We start from the raw sequence: 15,725 nt of genomic DNA on the forward strand, positions 1-15,725 counted from the left end.
TGTATGATAGAAAATACCCAAAAGTGACACCATTCTAAAAACTGCACCCCTTAAGGTGCTCAAAACCACATTCAAGAAGTTTATTAACCCTTCAGGTGCTTCACAGGAATTTTTTGAATATTTAAAAAAAAATGAACATTTAACTTTTTTTCACAAAAAAAATACTTTAGGTTCAATTTTTTTTATTTTACCAAGGGTAACAGGAGAAATTGGACTGCAAAAGTTATTGTGCAATTTGTCCTGAGTACGCTGATACCTGATATGTAGAGGGGAACCACTGTTTCGGTGCATGGCAGAGCTCAATGCAAAATTGGCTGGAATTCAGATCAGACGCCATGTCACGTTTGGAGAGCCCCTGATGTACCTAAACAGTGGAAACCCCCCACAAGTGACCCCATTTTGGAAACTAGACCCCCCAAGGAACTTATCTAGATGTGTGGTGAGCACTTTGAACCCCCAAGGGCTTCACAGAAGTTTATAACGTACAGTCGTACAACTAAAAAATCATATTTTTTCCACAAAAATGATCTTTTCACCCTCAATTCTTATTTTTCCAAGGGTAAAAGGACCCTAAAAGTTATTGTGCAATTTGTCCTGAGTGCGCTGATACCCCATATGTGGGTGTAAACGACTATTTGGGCGCATGGCAGAGCTCGGAAGGGAAGCAGCGCCATTTGACGTTTTTGGCTGGAATTGAGATCGGACACCATGTCGCGTTTGGAAAGCCCCTAATGTACCAAAACAGCGGAAACCCCCCCACAAATGACACCATTTTGGAAACCAGACCCCCCCAAGGAACTTATCTAGATGTGTGGTGTGAACTTTGAACCCCCCAGTGCTTCACAGAAGTTTATAATGCCCGGGCGTGAAAATAAAAAAAATCGTATTTTTTCCACAAACATGATCATTTAGCCCCCAATTTTTTTATTTTCCCAAGGGTACCAGGAGAAATTGGACCACAAAAGTTGTTGTCCAATTTGTCCTGAGTACGCTGATACCTCATATGTGGGAGAAAACTACTGTATAGGCACACGCCAGGGCTCGGAAGGGAAGTAGTGACGTTTTGGAATGCAGACTTTGATGGAATGGTCTGCGGGTGTCATGTTGCCTTTGGAGAGCCCCTGATGTACCTAAACAGTGGAAACCCCCCACAAATGACACCATTTTGGAAACTAGACCCCCTAAGGAACTTATCTAGATGTGTGGTGAGCACTTTGAACCCCCAAGGGCTTCACAGAAGTTTATAACGCCCGGGCATGAAATTAAAAAAATCATATTTTTTTCCACAAAAATGATATTTTTGCCCCCAATTTTTTATTTTCCTAAGGGCAACAGGAGAAATTGGACCCCAAAAGTTGTTTTGCAATTTGTCCTGAGTAGGCTGATACCCCATATGTGGGGGTAAAACACTGTTTGGGCGCATGGCAGAGCTTGGAAGGGAAGGAGCACCACTTGACTTTTTCAACGCAGAATGGGCTGGAATTGAGATCAGATGCCATGTTGCGTTTGGAGAGCCCCTGATGTGCCCAAACAGTGGAAACCCCCAATTCTAACTCCAACCCTAACCCCAACACACCCCTAACCCTAATCTCAGCCCTAACCCTAACCCTAGCCCTAGCCCTAACCCTAGCCCTAACCCTAATGGGAAAATGGAAATAAATAAATTTTCTTTTAATTTGATTATTTTTCCCTAACTAAGGGGGTGATAACGGGGGGTTTGATTTACTATTTATAGCGGTTTTTATATTTGGCGGCTGTCACACGCTAAAAGACGCTTTTTATTGTAAAAATAGTTTTTGCATCACCACATATTGAGAGCTATAATTTTTCCATATTTTGACCCACCGAGTCATGGGAGGTCTTATTTTTTGTGGGACGAGTTGACGTTTTTATTGGTATCAGTTTCAGGCACGTGACATCTTTTGATCACTTTTTATTCCGATTTTTGGGACGAAGAATGAAAAAAAACAGCGTTTCATGAATTTCTTTTGGGGGGGTGCGTTTACAACGTTCCGCATGCGGTAAAATTGATAAAGCGGTTTTATTCTTCGGGTCAGTACGGTTACAGCGATACCTCATTTATGTCGTTTTTTATGTTTTAGCGCTTTTATGCAATGAAAACAATTTTATACAAAAAATAATTATTTTTGCATCGCTTTATTCTGTGAGCTATAATTTTTTAATTTTTTCGCTGATGACGCGGTGTGGCAGCTCGTTTTTTGCGGGACAAGATGACGTTTTCAGCGGTACCATGGATATTTATATGCGTCTTTTTGATCGTGCGTTGTTGCACTTTTTGTTCGGCGGTATGATAATAAATCATTTTTTGCTTTGTTTTTTATTTTTGAAGGTGTTTGCTAAAGGGGTTAACCAATGGGACAGTTTTATAGGGTGGGTCGTTACGGACGCGGCGATACCAAATATTTGTACTTTTATTGTTTTTGTTTTTTTATTTCCAAAAAATTAATTTATTAGGGAATATTTTTTTTTAATTTATTTAGCAATTTTTTTAAAATTAGTTTTAACACTTTTTTTTTTTTTTTTAACTTTATTAGGTTGTCCCAGGGGGGACATCACTGTTCTGTGACAGATCGCTGATCTGTCACATCACAGATCACTGTGACAGATCAGCTTTGCAGGCACTGAGAAAGCCAGCTCCCTGCAGGCCCCCGAAGGTCCCCGTCGCCATCTTGGATTCGGGGACCTGCAGGGATGGAGCCCCCCGCAGCAGTGCTGCACATTGCGCTGCTGTGGGGGGCTCAGGGAAGCACGGAGGGAGCCCCCTCCCTGCCGATGCTTCCCTTTAAACCCCGGTACAAGGGGTTAACGTGTTGGGGCGGTCCATGACCGCCCCTGACACATTATCACAGCTGACACCCGGCACAATCAGCTGACACCCGGCCGCGATCAGCGGCGCTCACCACGTGGGCGCCGCTGATCGCTATGACGCAATATTCCGTCCATGGGACTTAGGTCCCAGGTCACATGGACGAAATATTACGTCCATTGTAGGAAAGGGGTTAAAGGGTCTTTTCCTGATACCACCTGCTAACACTTTCTCTGCTCCTTCCCACTGCTGGTGATATCTCTCCAAATCCTGGTCCTCCTCACTACATTCTCACAGTCATTTCTACCTCCCATCCACGCTCTATCACAACTTTCTGTAACCTCTCCAACCTTATACCCATTCGCCCGGCCCCAGTTTCCCCAGTCCCACTAACAGAAGCTCTGTGGAATGCTCGCTCTGTCTGCAACAAACTTTCCTACATCCATGATCTTTTTATTACTAACAAACTTTCCTTCCTCGCCATCGCCAAAACCTGGCTCACCCCCTCCGACACAGCCTCTCCTGCTGCACTCTCGTATGGTGGATTCCACCTTTCCCACACACCCCCGCCCCAGCAGCAAGCATGGTGGAGGAGTTGGTTTTCTCCTGTCAGATAACTACTCCTTCACCCCAATCCCACTGCCACCCTCAGTTACCCTCCCTTCTTTGAGGTGCACTCTGTACGCATCTACTCCCCCTCCAACCTCCAACTAGCTGTCATTTACCGCCCCCCAGGGCCAGCGACCACCTTCTTTGACCACTTCACCACCTGGCTACCTCATTTCCTTTCCACTGACATCCCCACTATCATCTTGAACGACATCAACATCCCATTGACACTTCCCTCTCAGCTGCCACTAAGCTTCTATCCCTCACTTCCTCCTTCGGCCTCACTCAATGGTCTTCTGAAGCCACTCACAAAGATGGCCACACACTGGATCTCATCTTCACCCACCTCTGCTCCCTATCTAGCCTCTCTAACTCACCTCTTTCTGACCACAACCTACTTACATTCTCTTCCCTCTCCTCTCCAGGTCCACAATTCCCACCCCACAAACTTGCACACCCTTGCAGAAATCTTAAACACCTCAATCTACACTCACTGTCTGAATCCCTCCTCCCTCTTACAGACATAAGTTCCCTACACAATGTGGATGCCGCTGCCGCTCTATATAACACCACAATAGCTGTAGCTTTGGAATCAGTTGCCCTCTCAAACATACCAAAACTCGCAAAATCAACAGACAGCCCTGGCACACCAGCCTGACCAAAGAACTGAGATGGGCTTCCAGGGCTGCTGAGCGGAGCTGGAAAAGATCCCACTCCAACGAGGACTTCATCGCATTCAAACAGTCCCTCAATAGTTTCAAGGCCACACTCTCTGCAGCAAAACAAACCTACTTCTCATCTCTCATATCCTCCCTGTCTCACAACCCTAAACAGTTATTCAACACCTTCAATTCTCTCCTCCGTCACCCAGCACCTCCTCCCTCCCCACTCATCTCAGCTGAAGACTTTGCCTCATTTTTCAAGCAGACGATTGATAACATCAGAGACAGATTTCTTCGACAACCCCCAGAGCACTTCCTCCTAACTGCCCAGCCATCCTCCTCCAAAACCAACTTCTCCACCATTACAGAAGATCGACTCTCCACTCTACTTTCAAGATCACATCTCACCACCTGTGCACTTGACCCGATTCCACCCCACTTCATCCCAAACCTCACCACAGTCTTTATCACAACCCATTGACACTTCCCGCTCAACCTATCACTAACAACTGTTTTCCCCTCAAGCTTTAAACATTCCTCAATCACATCTATCCTCAAAAAGCCAGTTCTTGACCCATCCTCTGTATCTAGCTATCGCCCTATATCACTTCTCCCCTATGCTTCAAAACTAATGGAACACGTCCATCTTGAACTGTCCTCCCACCTCTCTTCTTGCTCCCTCTTTGATCACTTACAATCTGGCTTCCGTTCACACCACTACACTGAAACTGCCCTAACTAAGGTCACCAATGACCTATTAACCACCAAGGCCAAGCGACACTACTCTATCCTCCTCCCCTCCTCCTCCTGGACCTGTCCTCTGCCTTTGAAACAGTGGACCATTCCATATTACTACAGACCCTCTCATCTTTTGGTATCACAGACTTGGCCCTATCTTGGATCGCATCATACCTAACAGACCGGACATTCAGTGTCTCCCACTCGCACACCACCTCCTCACTGCGACCCCTATCTGTTGGAGTCCCACAAGGTTCAGTCCTAGGGCCCCTGCTCTTCTCCATTTACACCGTCGGCCTCAGACAGCTAATAGAATCTCATGGCTTTCAGTATCACCTCTATGCTGATGACACACAGATCTACATCTCTGGACCAGATATCACCTCCCTACTAACCATAATCCCTCAATGTCTGTCAGCTATTTCATCCTTCTTCTCCACTAGATTTCTAAAACTTAAAATGGACAAAACAGAATTAATCATCTTTACCCCATCTCACGCGATCCCCCCAACGGACCTTTCCATTAAAGTAAATGGCTGCCCACTCGCTCCAGTCCCACAAGCTTGCTGCCTCGGGGTTATCCTTGACACTGATCTCTCTTTCAAACCACATATCCATGCCCTTTCCACTTCCTGCTGACTTCAACTCAAAAATATTTCATGGATCCGTACATTCCTCAATCAAGAATCTGCAAAAACCCTACTCCATGCCCTCATCATCTCCCGCCTAGACTACTGCAACCTCCTGCTCTGTGACTTCCCCTCTAACACTCTCGCACCCCTCCAATCTATTCTAAACTCTGCTGCCTGACTAATCCACCTGTCCTCCCATTATTCCCCAGCCTCTCCCCTCTGTCAATCCCTGCAAAGGCTCCCCATTACCCAAAGACTCCAATTCAAAACCCTAACCATGACATACAAAGGCATCCACAACCTGATTCCTCCATACATCTGTGACCTCATCTCCCGGTACTTACCTGCACGCAACCTCCGATCCTCACAAGATCTCCTTCTCTATTCCCCTCTTATCTCCTCTTCCCCTCTTATCTCCTCCTCTTTTTGATCATCTCTAGGAATAATGTACGTTCAGTTACAATAGGGTTAAAGGGAATCTGTCACCATGTTTTTCTTACCCCAGCTGAGAGCTGCATGATATAGGTGCAACGATCTTGATTCCAGGGATGTATCACTTACTGGGTTGTTTACTGCAGTTTTGATAAAATTGCTGTTTTCTCTGATGCTGATCTACCAGTTCTCTGAATGCTGAGCTCTGTATAACCCCACCTACACCGCTGATCGGCAGCTTTCTGTGTACACTGTGCATAGGCAGAAAGTAGGTGGGGTTATACAGAGCTCAAAAATATGGAGGACTACATGGCAGCAGTGTAAGTGATACAATTCTGGATTAAAGGACTCTGTCTACATTATTCTACTCTCAAATTAGGTGTCAAAACCTGATGACAGAGGTCATTTAAAGGGAATCTGTCAGCAGTTTTTCTACTTCATCTGAGAGCAGTATGGTGTAGGCAAAGAGAAGCTGAATCTGAAAACATGTCCCTTAGTTTAATGGGCGCAGCTGTTCTGACAAAATCAGAGCATTTAGATTTAGCAATGCAGCAGAGCTGAGGAAGCTGCCACCGCCCACATCAGGCTCTGCATATACAGTGAGTGGCTTATCACGGAAGAGGCGGAGTCTGACTACCAGGCACTGCTGCTGGGTCCAGCAATGATAAGCACCTTGTGCTAAAACAATCACTGCAAATGAACAAAACCACTGAGCTTGATAAGAGAGGCATCACTGAAATCTGTGTTTTAACACCTACAGCTTGCTGCCTTAAAACGACAAAGCAAAACCTGGTGACAGAGTCCCTTTAAGAATAACATAGCACCTGCAAAGCTTTTTATAATCAAGGTACATGGAATATGATCTGCACTTCTGTAAAATAAATTTCCCATCTCAATAATTAATAGTCCCACATAGTCCTAGGTAGTTTATATACCTTTATATATAATGCATAAGTTTCAAGTGGGTCTGTAAGGGATTTCATTTTAAAGTGAGTTAAGAATGCATTCAAGCCGATTCACAAATACTGTGCATGATGAAACATATTGAGCCCAGCTTAACCTGTCATTTTAGGAATATATACATTAAATATGCATTCTGTAGAAAAAAAAGGAAAAATGAAAATCGCATGCGTTAAAACCGAAGAATCTACTGTAGAAGGAATGCTCTGCAATTTAATAGAAGGCAGTTAAGTTATATAGTGGTGGGTTATAGAGAATAAATAAAATATAAAGTATGCTAATAAAATATTCAGTCACACATAGAAGACATTAAAATGTTCTGAAGGTGTTTAAACAAGTATTTCCAAGACGTGTGAATTAATCTCACATCTCTAATTCAAAGCTAAGAGCCATAAATGTTCCATACGGAAGTCAAGATTTAATTACTGCTCTCATTAAACAAAGGGGAGACTCGATGTTCTTTGATACAAGATGCAGAAGGATCCTCACATTTGTGTGGGAGATTAGTCGGTATAAAGGAAACTAATTCAGTGGTTAAGGAGGCAAAAATAATGTAGACGGGCGCCATATAACCTTATTCTGGCGGTCCAGCACTGCACTGGCAGGAAGGGACGGGGCCGCGGCTCTACCAGTTCATTCCCACATGACTTCCAAAAATGGACAAGTGCACTTGGCAATTTACAGCACTCCAATAGAAACGAACAGAGAAAGCGGCACATTCTCCATTCCTCTATTTGTGACAGCGCACAACAAGGACACTTTCAGAGTAGCTCCAAAGACGGAGCCTAAATCCATATAAAATCAATATAAAATTACACATCGATTGCAAATTCACAAAATGTCAACTCAATACATAGGTTCCACCACATGAATGCTGAACGGCCCGAATTTGGGGGGAATTTATTTAATAGTACAGTTACCGGTAATCGGCATGTAAGCATAGCACCCAATGCCAAACAGGAGATACTACTCTGTGGCACTGAAGAGGTTAAAACAACTACCCGAGCATAAAACTAAGTGGATTTTTTCATGGCTGAAGCCAGTGTAGTAGCCGAAGGTGAGGCACTAGTCTCCTTTTACGCACTACATGGAAGGAATTTTTTACGCACTACAGGAAGGAATTTTTTTCCCCAATGTGAAGCTTACTTGTTGCCACATGGGTTTTTTTGCCTTCCTCTGGATCAACATGTTAGGGCAAGTTAGGATAGGATATGGGTTGAACTAGATGGACTTAAAGTCTCCCTTCAACCTTAATAACTATGTTACTATGTTACATGAAAGCGTGGGTCTTGGCTGGGTATGTGGGCTTGTGCTGCGAGGGCCTTACACTTGTGCAGGCCGCATGCAGCCGGTGGTGGGGATTATGGCATACCTAGCCACTTTAATAAGGAAGAGAAGCTTTAGAAGTTATATCTTGTAGGTCTCTGGTTTTTTGTGCATTTGTATTGCTACATGAAACAAATCCTAATGAGTGCACACAGAAGCGTAACGATTGTGGTTGCAGAGAGTGCGGCCGGCCTTGTACAGGAGGAGGGCCTGCCAGTGATAGCCCTGTTTTCAGCTGAAATGTATTATGGTTCAGAGATCCATTAGCTTCCTGTACCACAACAGAGGCCGTCAGCTAACATGGATGGGCCTGTAGCCATTATTACAAAATAAGTGCCATTATTATAGGATGGGGGACACTACTACAGGAAGGAGCCAAGGACAAGGGACATTATTACAGGATGGGGGACACTACTACAGGAAGGGGCCGAGGATGGGGGCCATTATTAAAGGATGGGGGATACTACTACAGGAAGGGGCCAAGAATCGGGGATATTATTACAGGACGGGGACACTACAACAGGAAGGGGCCAAGGATGGGGGACATTATTACAGGAGGGGGACACTACTACAGGAAGGGGCCAAGGATGGGGGCCATTATTACAGGACGGGGACACTACTACAGGAATGGGCCAAGAACAGTGGACATTATTACAGGAAGGGGGACACTACTACAGGAATGGGCCAAGAACGGGGGACATTGATACAGGATGGGGGACACTACTTCAGGAAGGGGCCAAGGATGGGGGCCATTATTACAGGACGGGGACACTACTACAGGAATGGGCCAAGAACAGTGGACATTATTACAGGAAGGGGGACATTACTACAGGAATGGGCCAAGGACGGTGGACATTGATACAGGATGGGGGACACTACTACAGGAAGGGGCCAAGGACAGGGGACATCATTATAGGATAGGGGACATTAATACAGGGCTGGAGTTATTATTACAGAATAGGGAACATTACAACAAGATTGGTGCCATGACATCATTACAGGATTGGGCCCAGGAAGGGGTTCTAATTACAAGACAGGGACATTGCTATAGGATGGCGGCCAGGATATGGGGCATTATTACAGCATAGGGGCCAGGAGGGAGGACATTATTACAGGGGCCCTTAGATCTGACCAACATTCTAGTGGTGGCCCCGATTCAAATCTTGCACCTGAGCCCATAGGACTCTAGTTACGGCATTGAATGTATATTAGAGATGATCTGACAACAACTTCACTATTTCCTCTCCAGAATTTCAAAATTTTCCAACTCTCTCGTAAATTGAATAGAACATTTTTTTTAAACTTCAAGCTATAAAAGCCATGATTCACTTACATGTTCCATGCTTTAGTGCTCTCGATCATTGCTATGACTAAGAGCACTGTTGATCGAAAGGCATACTTGGATTATTGGGTTAACGTGCATCAAATCTAGTAAATCGGTTGTATTCAAGGAATGAGAGACAGTCTAGGACGCATTTCAAAGGATTTAATCACGGGAACGAGGTCTCTTTTATCCATGCGCTAGAAATCTTTGGGGTGACGTTACTTATGCATCTTTACAGCTATGGACTTGACTAGAGGAGGTAAAGGCTAGGGAAAGTGGGGGAGCAAAAGCAATGAAGCAACATGAATCCTTTCCTTTGGATGAAGGAAGGTCTAGCTACAACTTTTTTGAGTAGTTTAAAGAGAACCTCTCTGGTCCTCTGTGCAGCCAGAATCACCAGCAGTTGTGTCTACCTATCTAAATTCCCTGCCTAACAGTCCCATTACTACATTATATACATAAATAGATCTTTAGAAAAAGCATTTCTAAAGTCCATTTATGATATGCAAATGAACCCTTTGACTAGTTGATGGGGAGTTAATTCTCCCAGATTAGACAGCTCATTAAGAATGTTATCATGACCATGTGGGCATTATAACTTACAAGAACCGGTGTCATCGCCAGCGCTATACAAACCTCGCGCATGCGCGCAGCTTTTTTCCCTCACTATATTGAGCCTCTGAAGCTGGGTGTACACATCCCGACCTCAGAGAGGGGCACTGCGCATGATCGAAAGTGCAGAAGGCTTGCAGTCATGCGCACTGCCCATGCCCACAGGGGCATGATAACATGCTAAGTGGGCCGACTAGTCTGGAGAAACTAACGCCCCCTTGACTAGTCAAAGTCTTCATTTACGAGCGGCACGGTCCCACATTCAAATCCCACCAAGGACAACATCTGCAAGGAGTTTGTATGTTCTCCCAGTGTTTGCGTGGGTTTCCTCCGGGTACTCCGGTTTCCTCCCACATTCCAAAGACATACTGATCGGGAATTTATATAGTGAGCCCCATTGGGGACAGTGATGATAATGTGTGAAAACTGTAAAGCGCTGCGGAGCTTGTTAGCGCTATATAAAAATAAAAATTATTATAATTTACATATCATAAACCGACATTAGAAATACTTTTTCTAAAGATGTATTTATGTGTCCAATGTAATAAAGGGACTGTTAGGCAGGTATTTAGTTAGGTAGACACAACTGCTGGTGGTTCTGGGGGCACGGGGGACCTGACGGGTTCCCTTTAAAATAGGTTTTTGTCCTATTCATATTCCTTATTCAGCATAAGATTGTATTTGCAGAGGAACTGTTGAGAAACCTTAGATCTGATTCAATCAAAATGTGGCACGATTTTTGATAATTTTGGCACAAACTAATAGAACTTGTCATCTAATTCATGCTGCCCAAACCTCAGGCAGCATGAATCAGAGCTTGGCTGCACAGTCATGATTGCACCAGGTATATTTTTCTTTGAAATGCTCAGAGACGATAAACCGTGACAATCAGGCAGGGAACCATAGCCAGAGACCAGACAAATCCGGCGCCATCCCTGACCGGGTTTTTCCAGAACTGCTGCAGGTGATTGACAGGTCTCTGTCTTATGTGTACATAGGGAGAGATTTGTCAATCACCTGGAAAGAGCCAGCCATATGCAGTGCTGGAATAGTATTCTGTCTTCTATGAAAAGTCGGAGCATTTCAGAAATGAATTAACTTGGCTGTAATCGTGCAGCCAGGATCTGATTCATGTTGTCCGTGGTTTGATCAGAATAAATTATATGACAATTTCACTTGAAGGGTATGTTCACACTGGACGTTTTTGCTGCATTGTTTTTTCTGCGGCAAATCCGGATTTCTTGGCAGGAAAAGAAGCTGCAGCAAAAACGCATGTTTTAGTGCGTTTTTGATGCATTTTTTAATGCGTTTTTTAGGCTAACTTGTGTTTCTTTGTGCATGCTAATAAAGTTGAGAGCCCCCACAGAAAAATAAAACTCCCAGGGCTGAACTTGAGAAAGTCGCATGGTGCAGAGGCAAGTTCACTGGGAGGATTTCACTGCAGTGAATTTCAACTGTGGTGAACTCGCCCGCCTCCTCACCGTGCGACTTTCTCATGCTGCTAGAGGGGATCTCACTGAGGTCACCGCAGTTCAGCCTTGCTGGGAACGCAGCCTCTGTAACTGGAGGTAACCTCGATGATGTCACCGCTAGTCACTGACGCTGTGTTTGCAGCAGTCCAGTCACCAGTGGTTCTCAGCCTGGACGGTCGCATCTTGGCACCGTTCAGGTTGAAAACTATTTATCCCCCAGACATGGATTATGGCATGGGACAGAACGACGGACAAGTGAGGGATATTGTTGTTTTTTCTTTGTTTTATTACAGGAGACGAGGGATTCAGTGGAATTAGGCATTAGGTGAGTATAACTGTTTGTTATTTTTAAATAAAAAAGTAAAAGTGTGTTTTGTTTAGTTTCTAATAAAGGACTTTATTCTGGCTGTGTCTTTATTTACAATACAACTATAGGATTAGTAATGTATAGGTGTCTTACAGACGCCTCTCCATTAGTAATCCGTGGGCTTGATGTCACTGGACAATACAAAAGTGACATCAACCCCACAAATACTGGGCAAGTGGGAAGAGCCAGACAAAGCACCAGATTTGATACATTTAATAGATGTGCATTTTCTGGGCAGTTGCGGGCTGCTATTTTTAGGCTGGGGGGGAGACCAATATCCATGGCCCCTTACCAGCCTGAGAATACCAACCCCCAGCTGTCAGCTTTAGTTTGGCTGGTTGTCAAAAATGGGGGGGACCCCACGCATTTTTTTCATTTAAATAATTAAAAAATTCGGTGTGAGGAACCCTCTATTCTTGATAACCAGTCTTGCTAAAGCTGACGGCTGAGGGATGCAGCCCTCAGCTCTGAGTTTTGCCTGGATGGTTATCAAAAATACAGGGAAATCCAAGCCATTTTTTTTAAAATTATTTACAGCGCAGGAGCGGCTGATGAATACTCCCATCCTCCGCTCCTGCTCTCACTGTTATTAGTGGCAGCAGGTGTGGACTGATGCAAGCAGTAGTATCAGGTTGCAGCAGTAATTGGAGGTAAACTTTATATCTTCGATGAAATCTGTGTGCTCATGCTGTCTTTTGACAGCGTGGGAAACGCGGCTGTCTGACCGGTGGGGATGATCTTACCGCTGATCAGAAGCGGTGTTTGCAGCTCTGTCATTCAAGTGAATGGGGTCCAAATCTGCTGTTCAGTGTCGCAACCATACAACCATGCAGCCTGCCATCTAGATGTAGCAGAGCCAAGTGTGAGCTCGCATCCTGCTGTCCTTGACTTTTCTGCAGCAAATACACTGCAAAAAAGTCAACTTGCAGCATTTTTTCACCATCCATTCAAGTCAATGGGTGAAAAATGATGCAAAAATGCTGAAAAAACGCGGAAAGAAGTGACATACTCTATGTAAAAAAAAAACGCAGCAAAGCACTAAATCCTGATGACAATAAAAACAATGTGGGTGCATGAGATTTCTGAAAACTCATAGGATTTGCTGGTAATGGAAAAAGCAGCTGAAAATTAGCATAAAAAAGCCCAGTGTGAACATAGCCTAAAAGATGCTTTTTTGTGCTTGTTTAAAGTAAAATGTTGTTCAGTCCTCTCACTAGGCTTTAAATGTTGCATGTAAGTCTAAAAACTGTAAAAAAAAAAATATATAGAATTTGTACTCTAATAGGCTACTGGAGTTGCAAATTTTCAAAAAGTTGCAAATGATGAATAAAACAAAAACATCTGCATAATAAAAACGGCACCAATATTCTTTAGAAAAAAAAACCAAATATTACAAGGGTTGAAAACATTACTTTAAAAATGTCAAAAAGCCATAATGAATGTGACGAAAAAATAAAATTACCTAGAATCCATACATTTATTAAAATCATGGTATGAAAAAAGCAAGGAATTGGGGCTCTAATGGTACAGTGCCTTGCGAAAGTATTCGGCCCCCTGGAACTTTTCAACCTTTTCCCACATATCATGCTTCAAACATAAAGATACCAAATATAAATTTTTGGTGAAGAATCAACAACAAGTGGGACACAATTGTGAAGTTGAACGAAATTTATTGGTTATTTTAAATTTTTGTGGAAATTCAAAAACTGGAAAGTGGGGAGTGCAATATCATTCGGCCCCTTTAACTTAATGCTTTGTTGCGTCACCTTTTGCTGCGATTACATCTGCAAGTCGCTTGGGGTATGTCTCTATCAGTTTTGTACATCGAGAGACTGAAATTCTTGTCCATTCTTCCTTGGCAAACAGCTCGAGCTCAGTGAGGTTGGATGGAGATCGTTTGTGAACAGCAGTTTTCAGCTCTTTCCACAGATTCTCAATTGGATTCAGGTCTGGACTGTGACTTGGCCATTCTAACACCTGGATACATTTATCTGTGAACCATTCCATTGTAGATTTTGCTTTATGTTTGGGATCATTGTCTTGTTGGAAGACAAATCTCCGTCCCACTCTCAGGTCTTTTGCAGACTCCAACAGGTTTTCTTCAAGAATGGTCCTGTATTTGGCTCCATCCATCTTCCCATCAATTTTAACCATCTTCACTGTCCCTGCTAAAGAATAGCAGGCCCAAACCATGATGCTGCCACCACCATGTTTGACAGTGGGGATGGTGTGTTCAGGGTGATGACCTGTGCTGCCTTTACGCCAAACATATCGTTTGGCATTGTTGCCAAATAGTTCAATTTTGGTTTCATCTGACCAGAGCACCTTCTTCCACATGTTTGGTGTGTCTCCAAGTTGGCTTGTTGCAAACTTTAAACAACACTTTTTATGGATATATTTGACAAATGGCTTTCTTCTTGCCACTCTTCCATAAAGGCCAGATTTGTGGAGTGTACGACTGATTGTTGTCCTATGGACAGACTGTCCCACCTCAGCTGTTGATCTCTGCAGTTCATCATGGACCTCTTGGCTGCATCTCTGATCAGTCTTCTCCTTGTTTGAGATGAACGTTTATAGGGACGGCCGGGTCTTGGTAGATTTGCAGTGGTATGATACTCCTTCCATTTCAATATGATCGCTTGCACAGTGCTCCTTGGGATGTTTAAAGTTTTGGAAATCATTTTGTATCCAAATCTGGCTTTAAACTTCTCCACAACAGTATCACAGACCTGCCTATTGTGTTCCTTGGTCTTCATGATGCTCTCTGTGCATCAAACGGAACCCTGAGACTATCACAGAGCAGGTGCATTTATACGGCTACTTGATTACATACAGGTGGATTATATTTATCATCATTAGTCACTTAGGACAACATTGGATCATTCAGAGATCTACAATGAACTTCTGGAGTGAGTTTGCTGCACTGAAGGGGCCGAATGATATTGCACTCCCCACTTTTCAGTTTTTGAATTTCCACAAAAATTTAAAATAACCAATAAATTTCGTTCAACTTCACAATTGTGTTCCACTTGTTGTTGATTCTTCACCAAAAATTTACATTTGATATCTTTATGTTTGAAGCATGATATGTGGGAAAAGGTTGAAAAGTTCCAGGGGGCCGAATGCATTCGCAAGGCACTGTATGTGCACACGTTGCGGATTAGTCTGTGGATCCGAAGCGGGTTTGGCCCTGTTTTCCAAGGGATGTACAGTACCATGTTATCCTACGGAAAACAAAAAACGCTGTGCACATGCTGCGGAAAATTCCGTGCGGAAACGCAGCGGTTTATTTTCCGCAGCATGTCAATTCTTTGTGCGGATTCCGCAGCGTTTTTACACCTATTCCATTATAGGAATCCGCAGGTGTAAAAACGCAGGCGAAATCCGCACAAAATCCGCAGGAAATCTGCAGTAAATCCGCAGGTAGGCATTTTGACCTGTGGATTCTGCGCGGAAAAATCCGCCCACGAATGCGTAACGTGTGCACATACCCATAACCTTAGATCGACTTGGTCTCTGCTACAATTTGCTCAAATGCATTCACTGTCTCTTCTCGCTCCATTCAGTTTCCAAACTTCTATTTTTATAGCATTTTTGATCTGCAGGGATTCCTACAAGAAGTGCATACATAAACAAAAATGCTTTTGACAGCTTGCAGCAGAGATCAAGGGATCTGCTCTGTGTGCAGCATGAACTGGACATCGGACCTTATTAGTTTTAGTGCCAGAGTACATATAGTGCACTTCTTTGGCAATAGTTACAGT

The 15,725-nt window shown here is 43.7% G+C and overlaps 1 protein-coding gene across 1 annotated transcript in view; it reads right to left on the reverse strand.

The window, feature by feature from the left end:
- The window catches only part of PARP8 (poly(ADP-ribose) polymerase family member 8), a 333,484-nt gene that overhangs the window by 98,442 nt on the left and 219,317 nt on the right, over positions 1–15,725 (reverse strand). The gene's annotated exons all lie outside the window — the stretch shown is intronic.

Source organism: Dendrobates tinctorius, unplaced genomic scaffold, assembly GCF_039654945.1.
Source record: "Dendrobates tinctorius isolate UK_male_01 unplaced genomic scaffold, ASM3965494v1 ptg000078l, whole genome shotgun sequence".
NCBI lineage: Eukaryota > Metazoa > Chordata > Amphibia > Anura > Dendrobatidae > Dendrobates > Dendrobates tinctorius.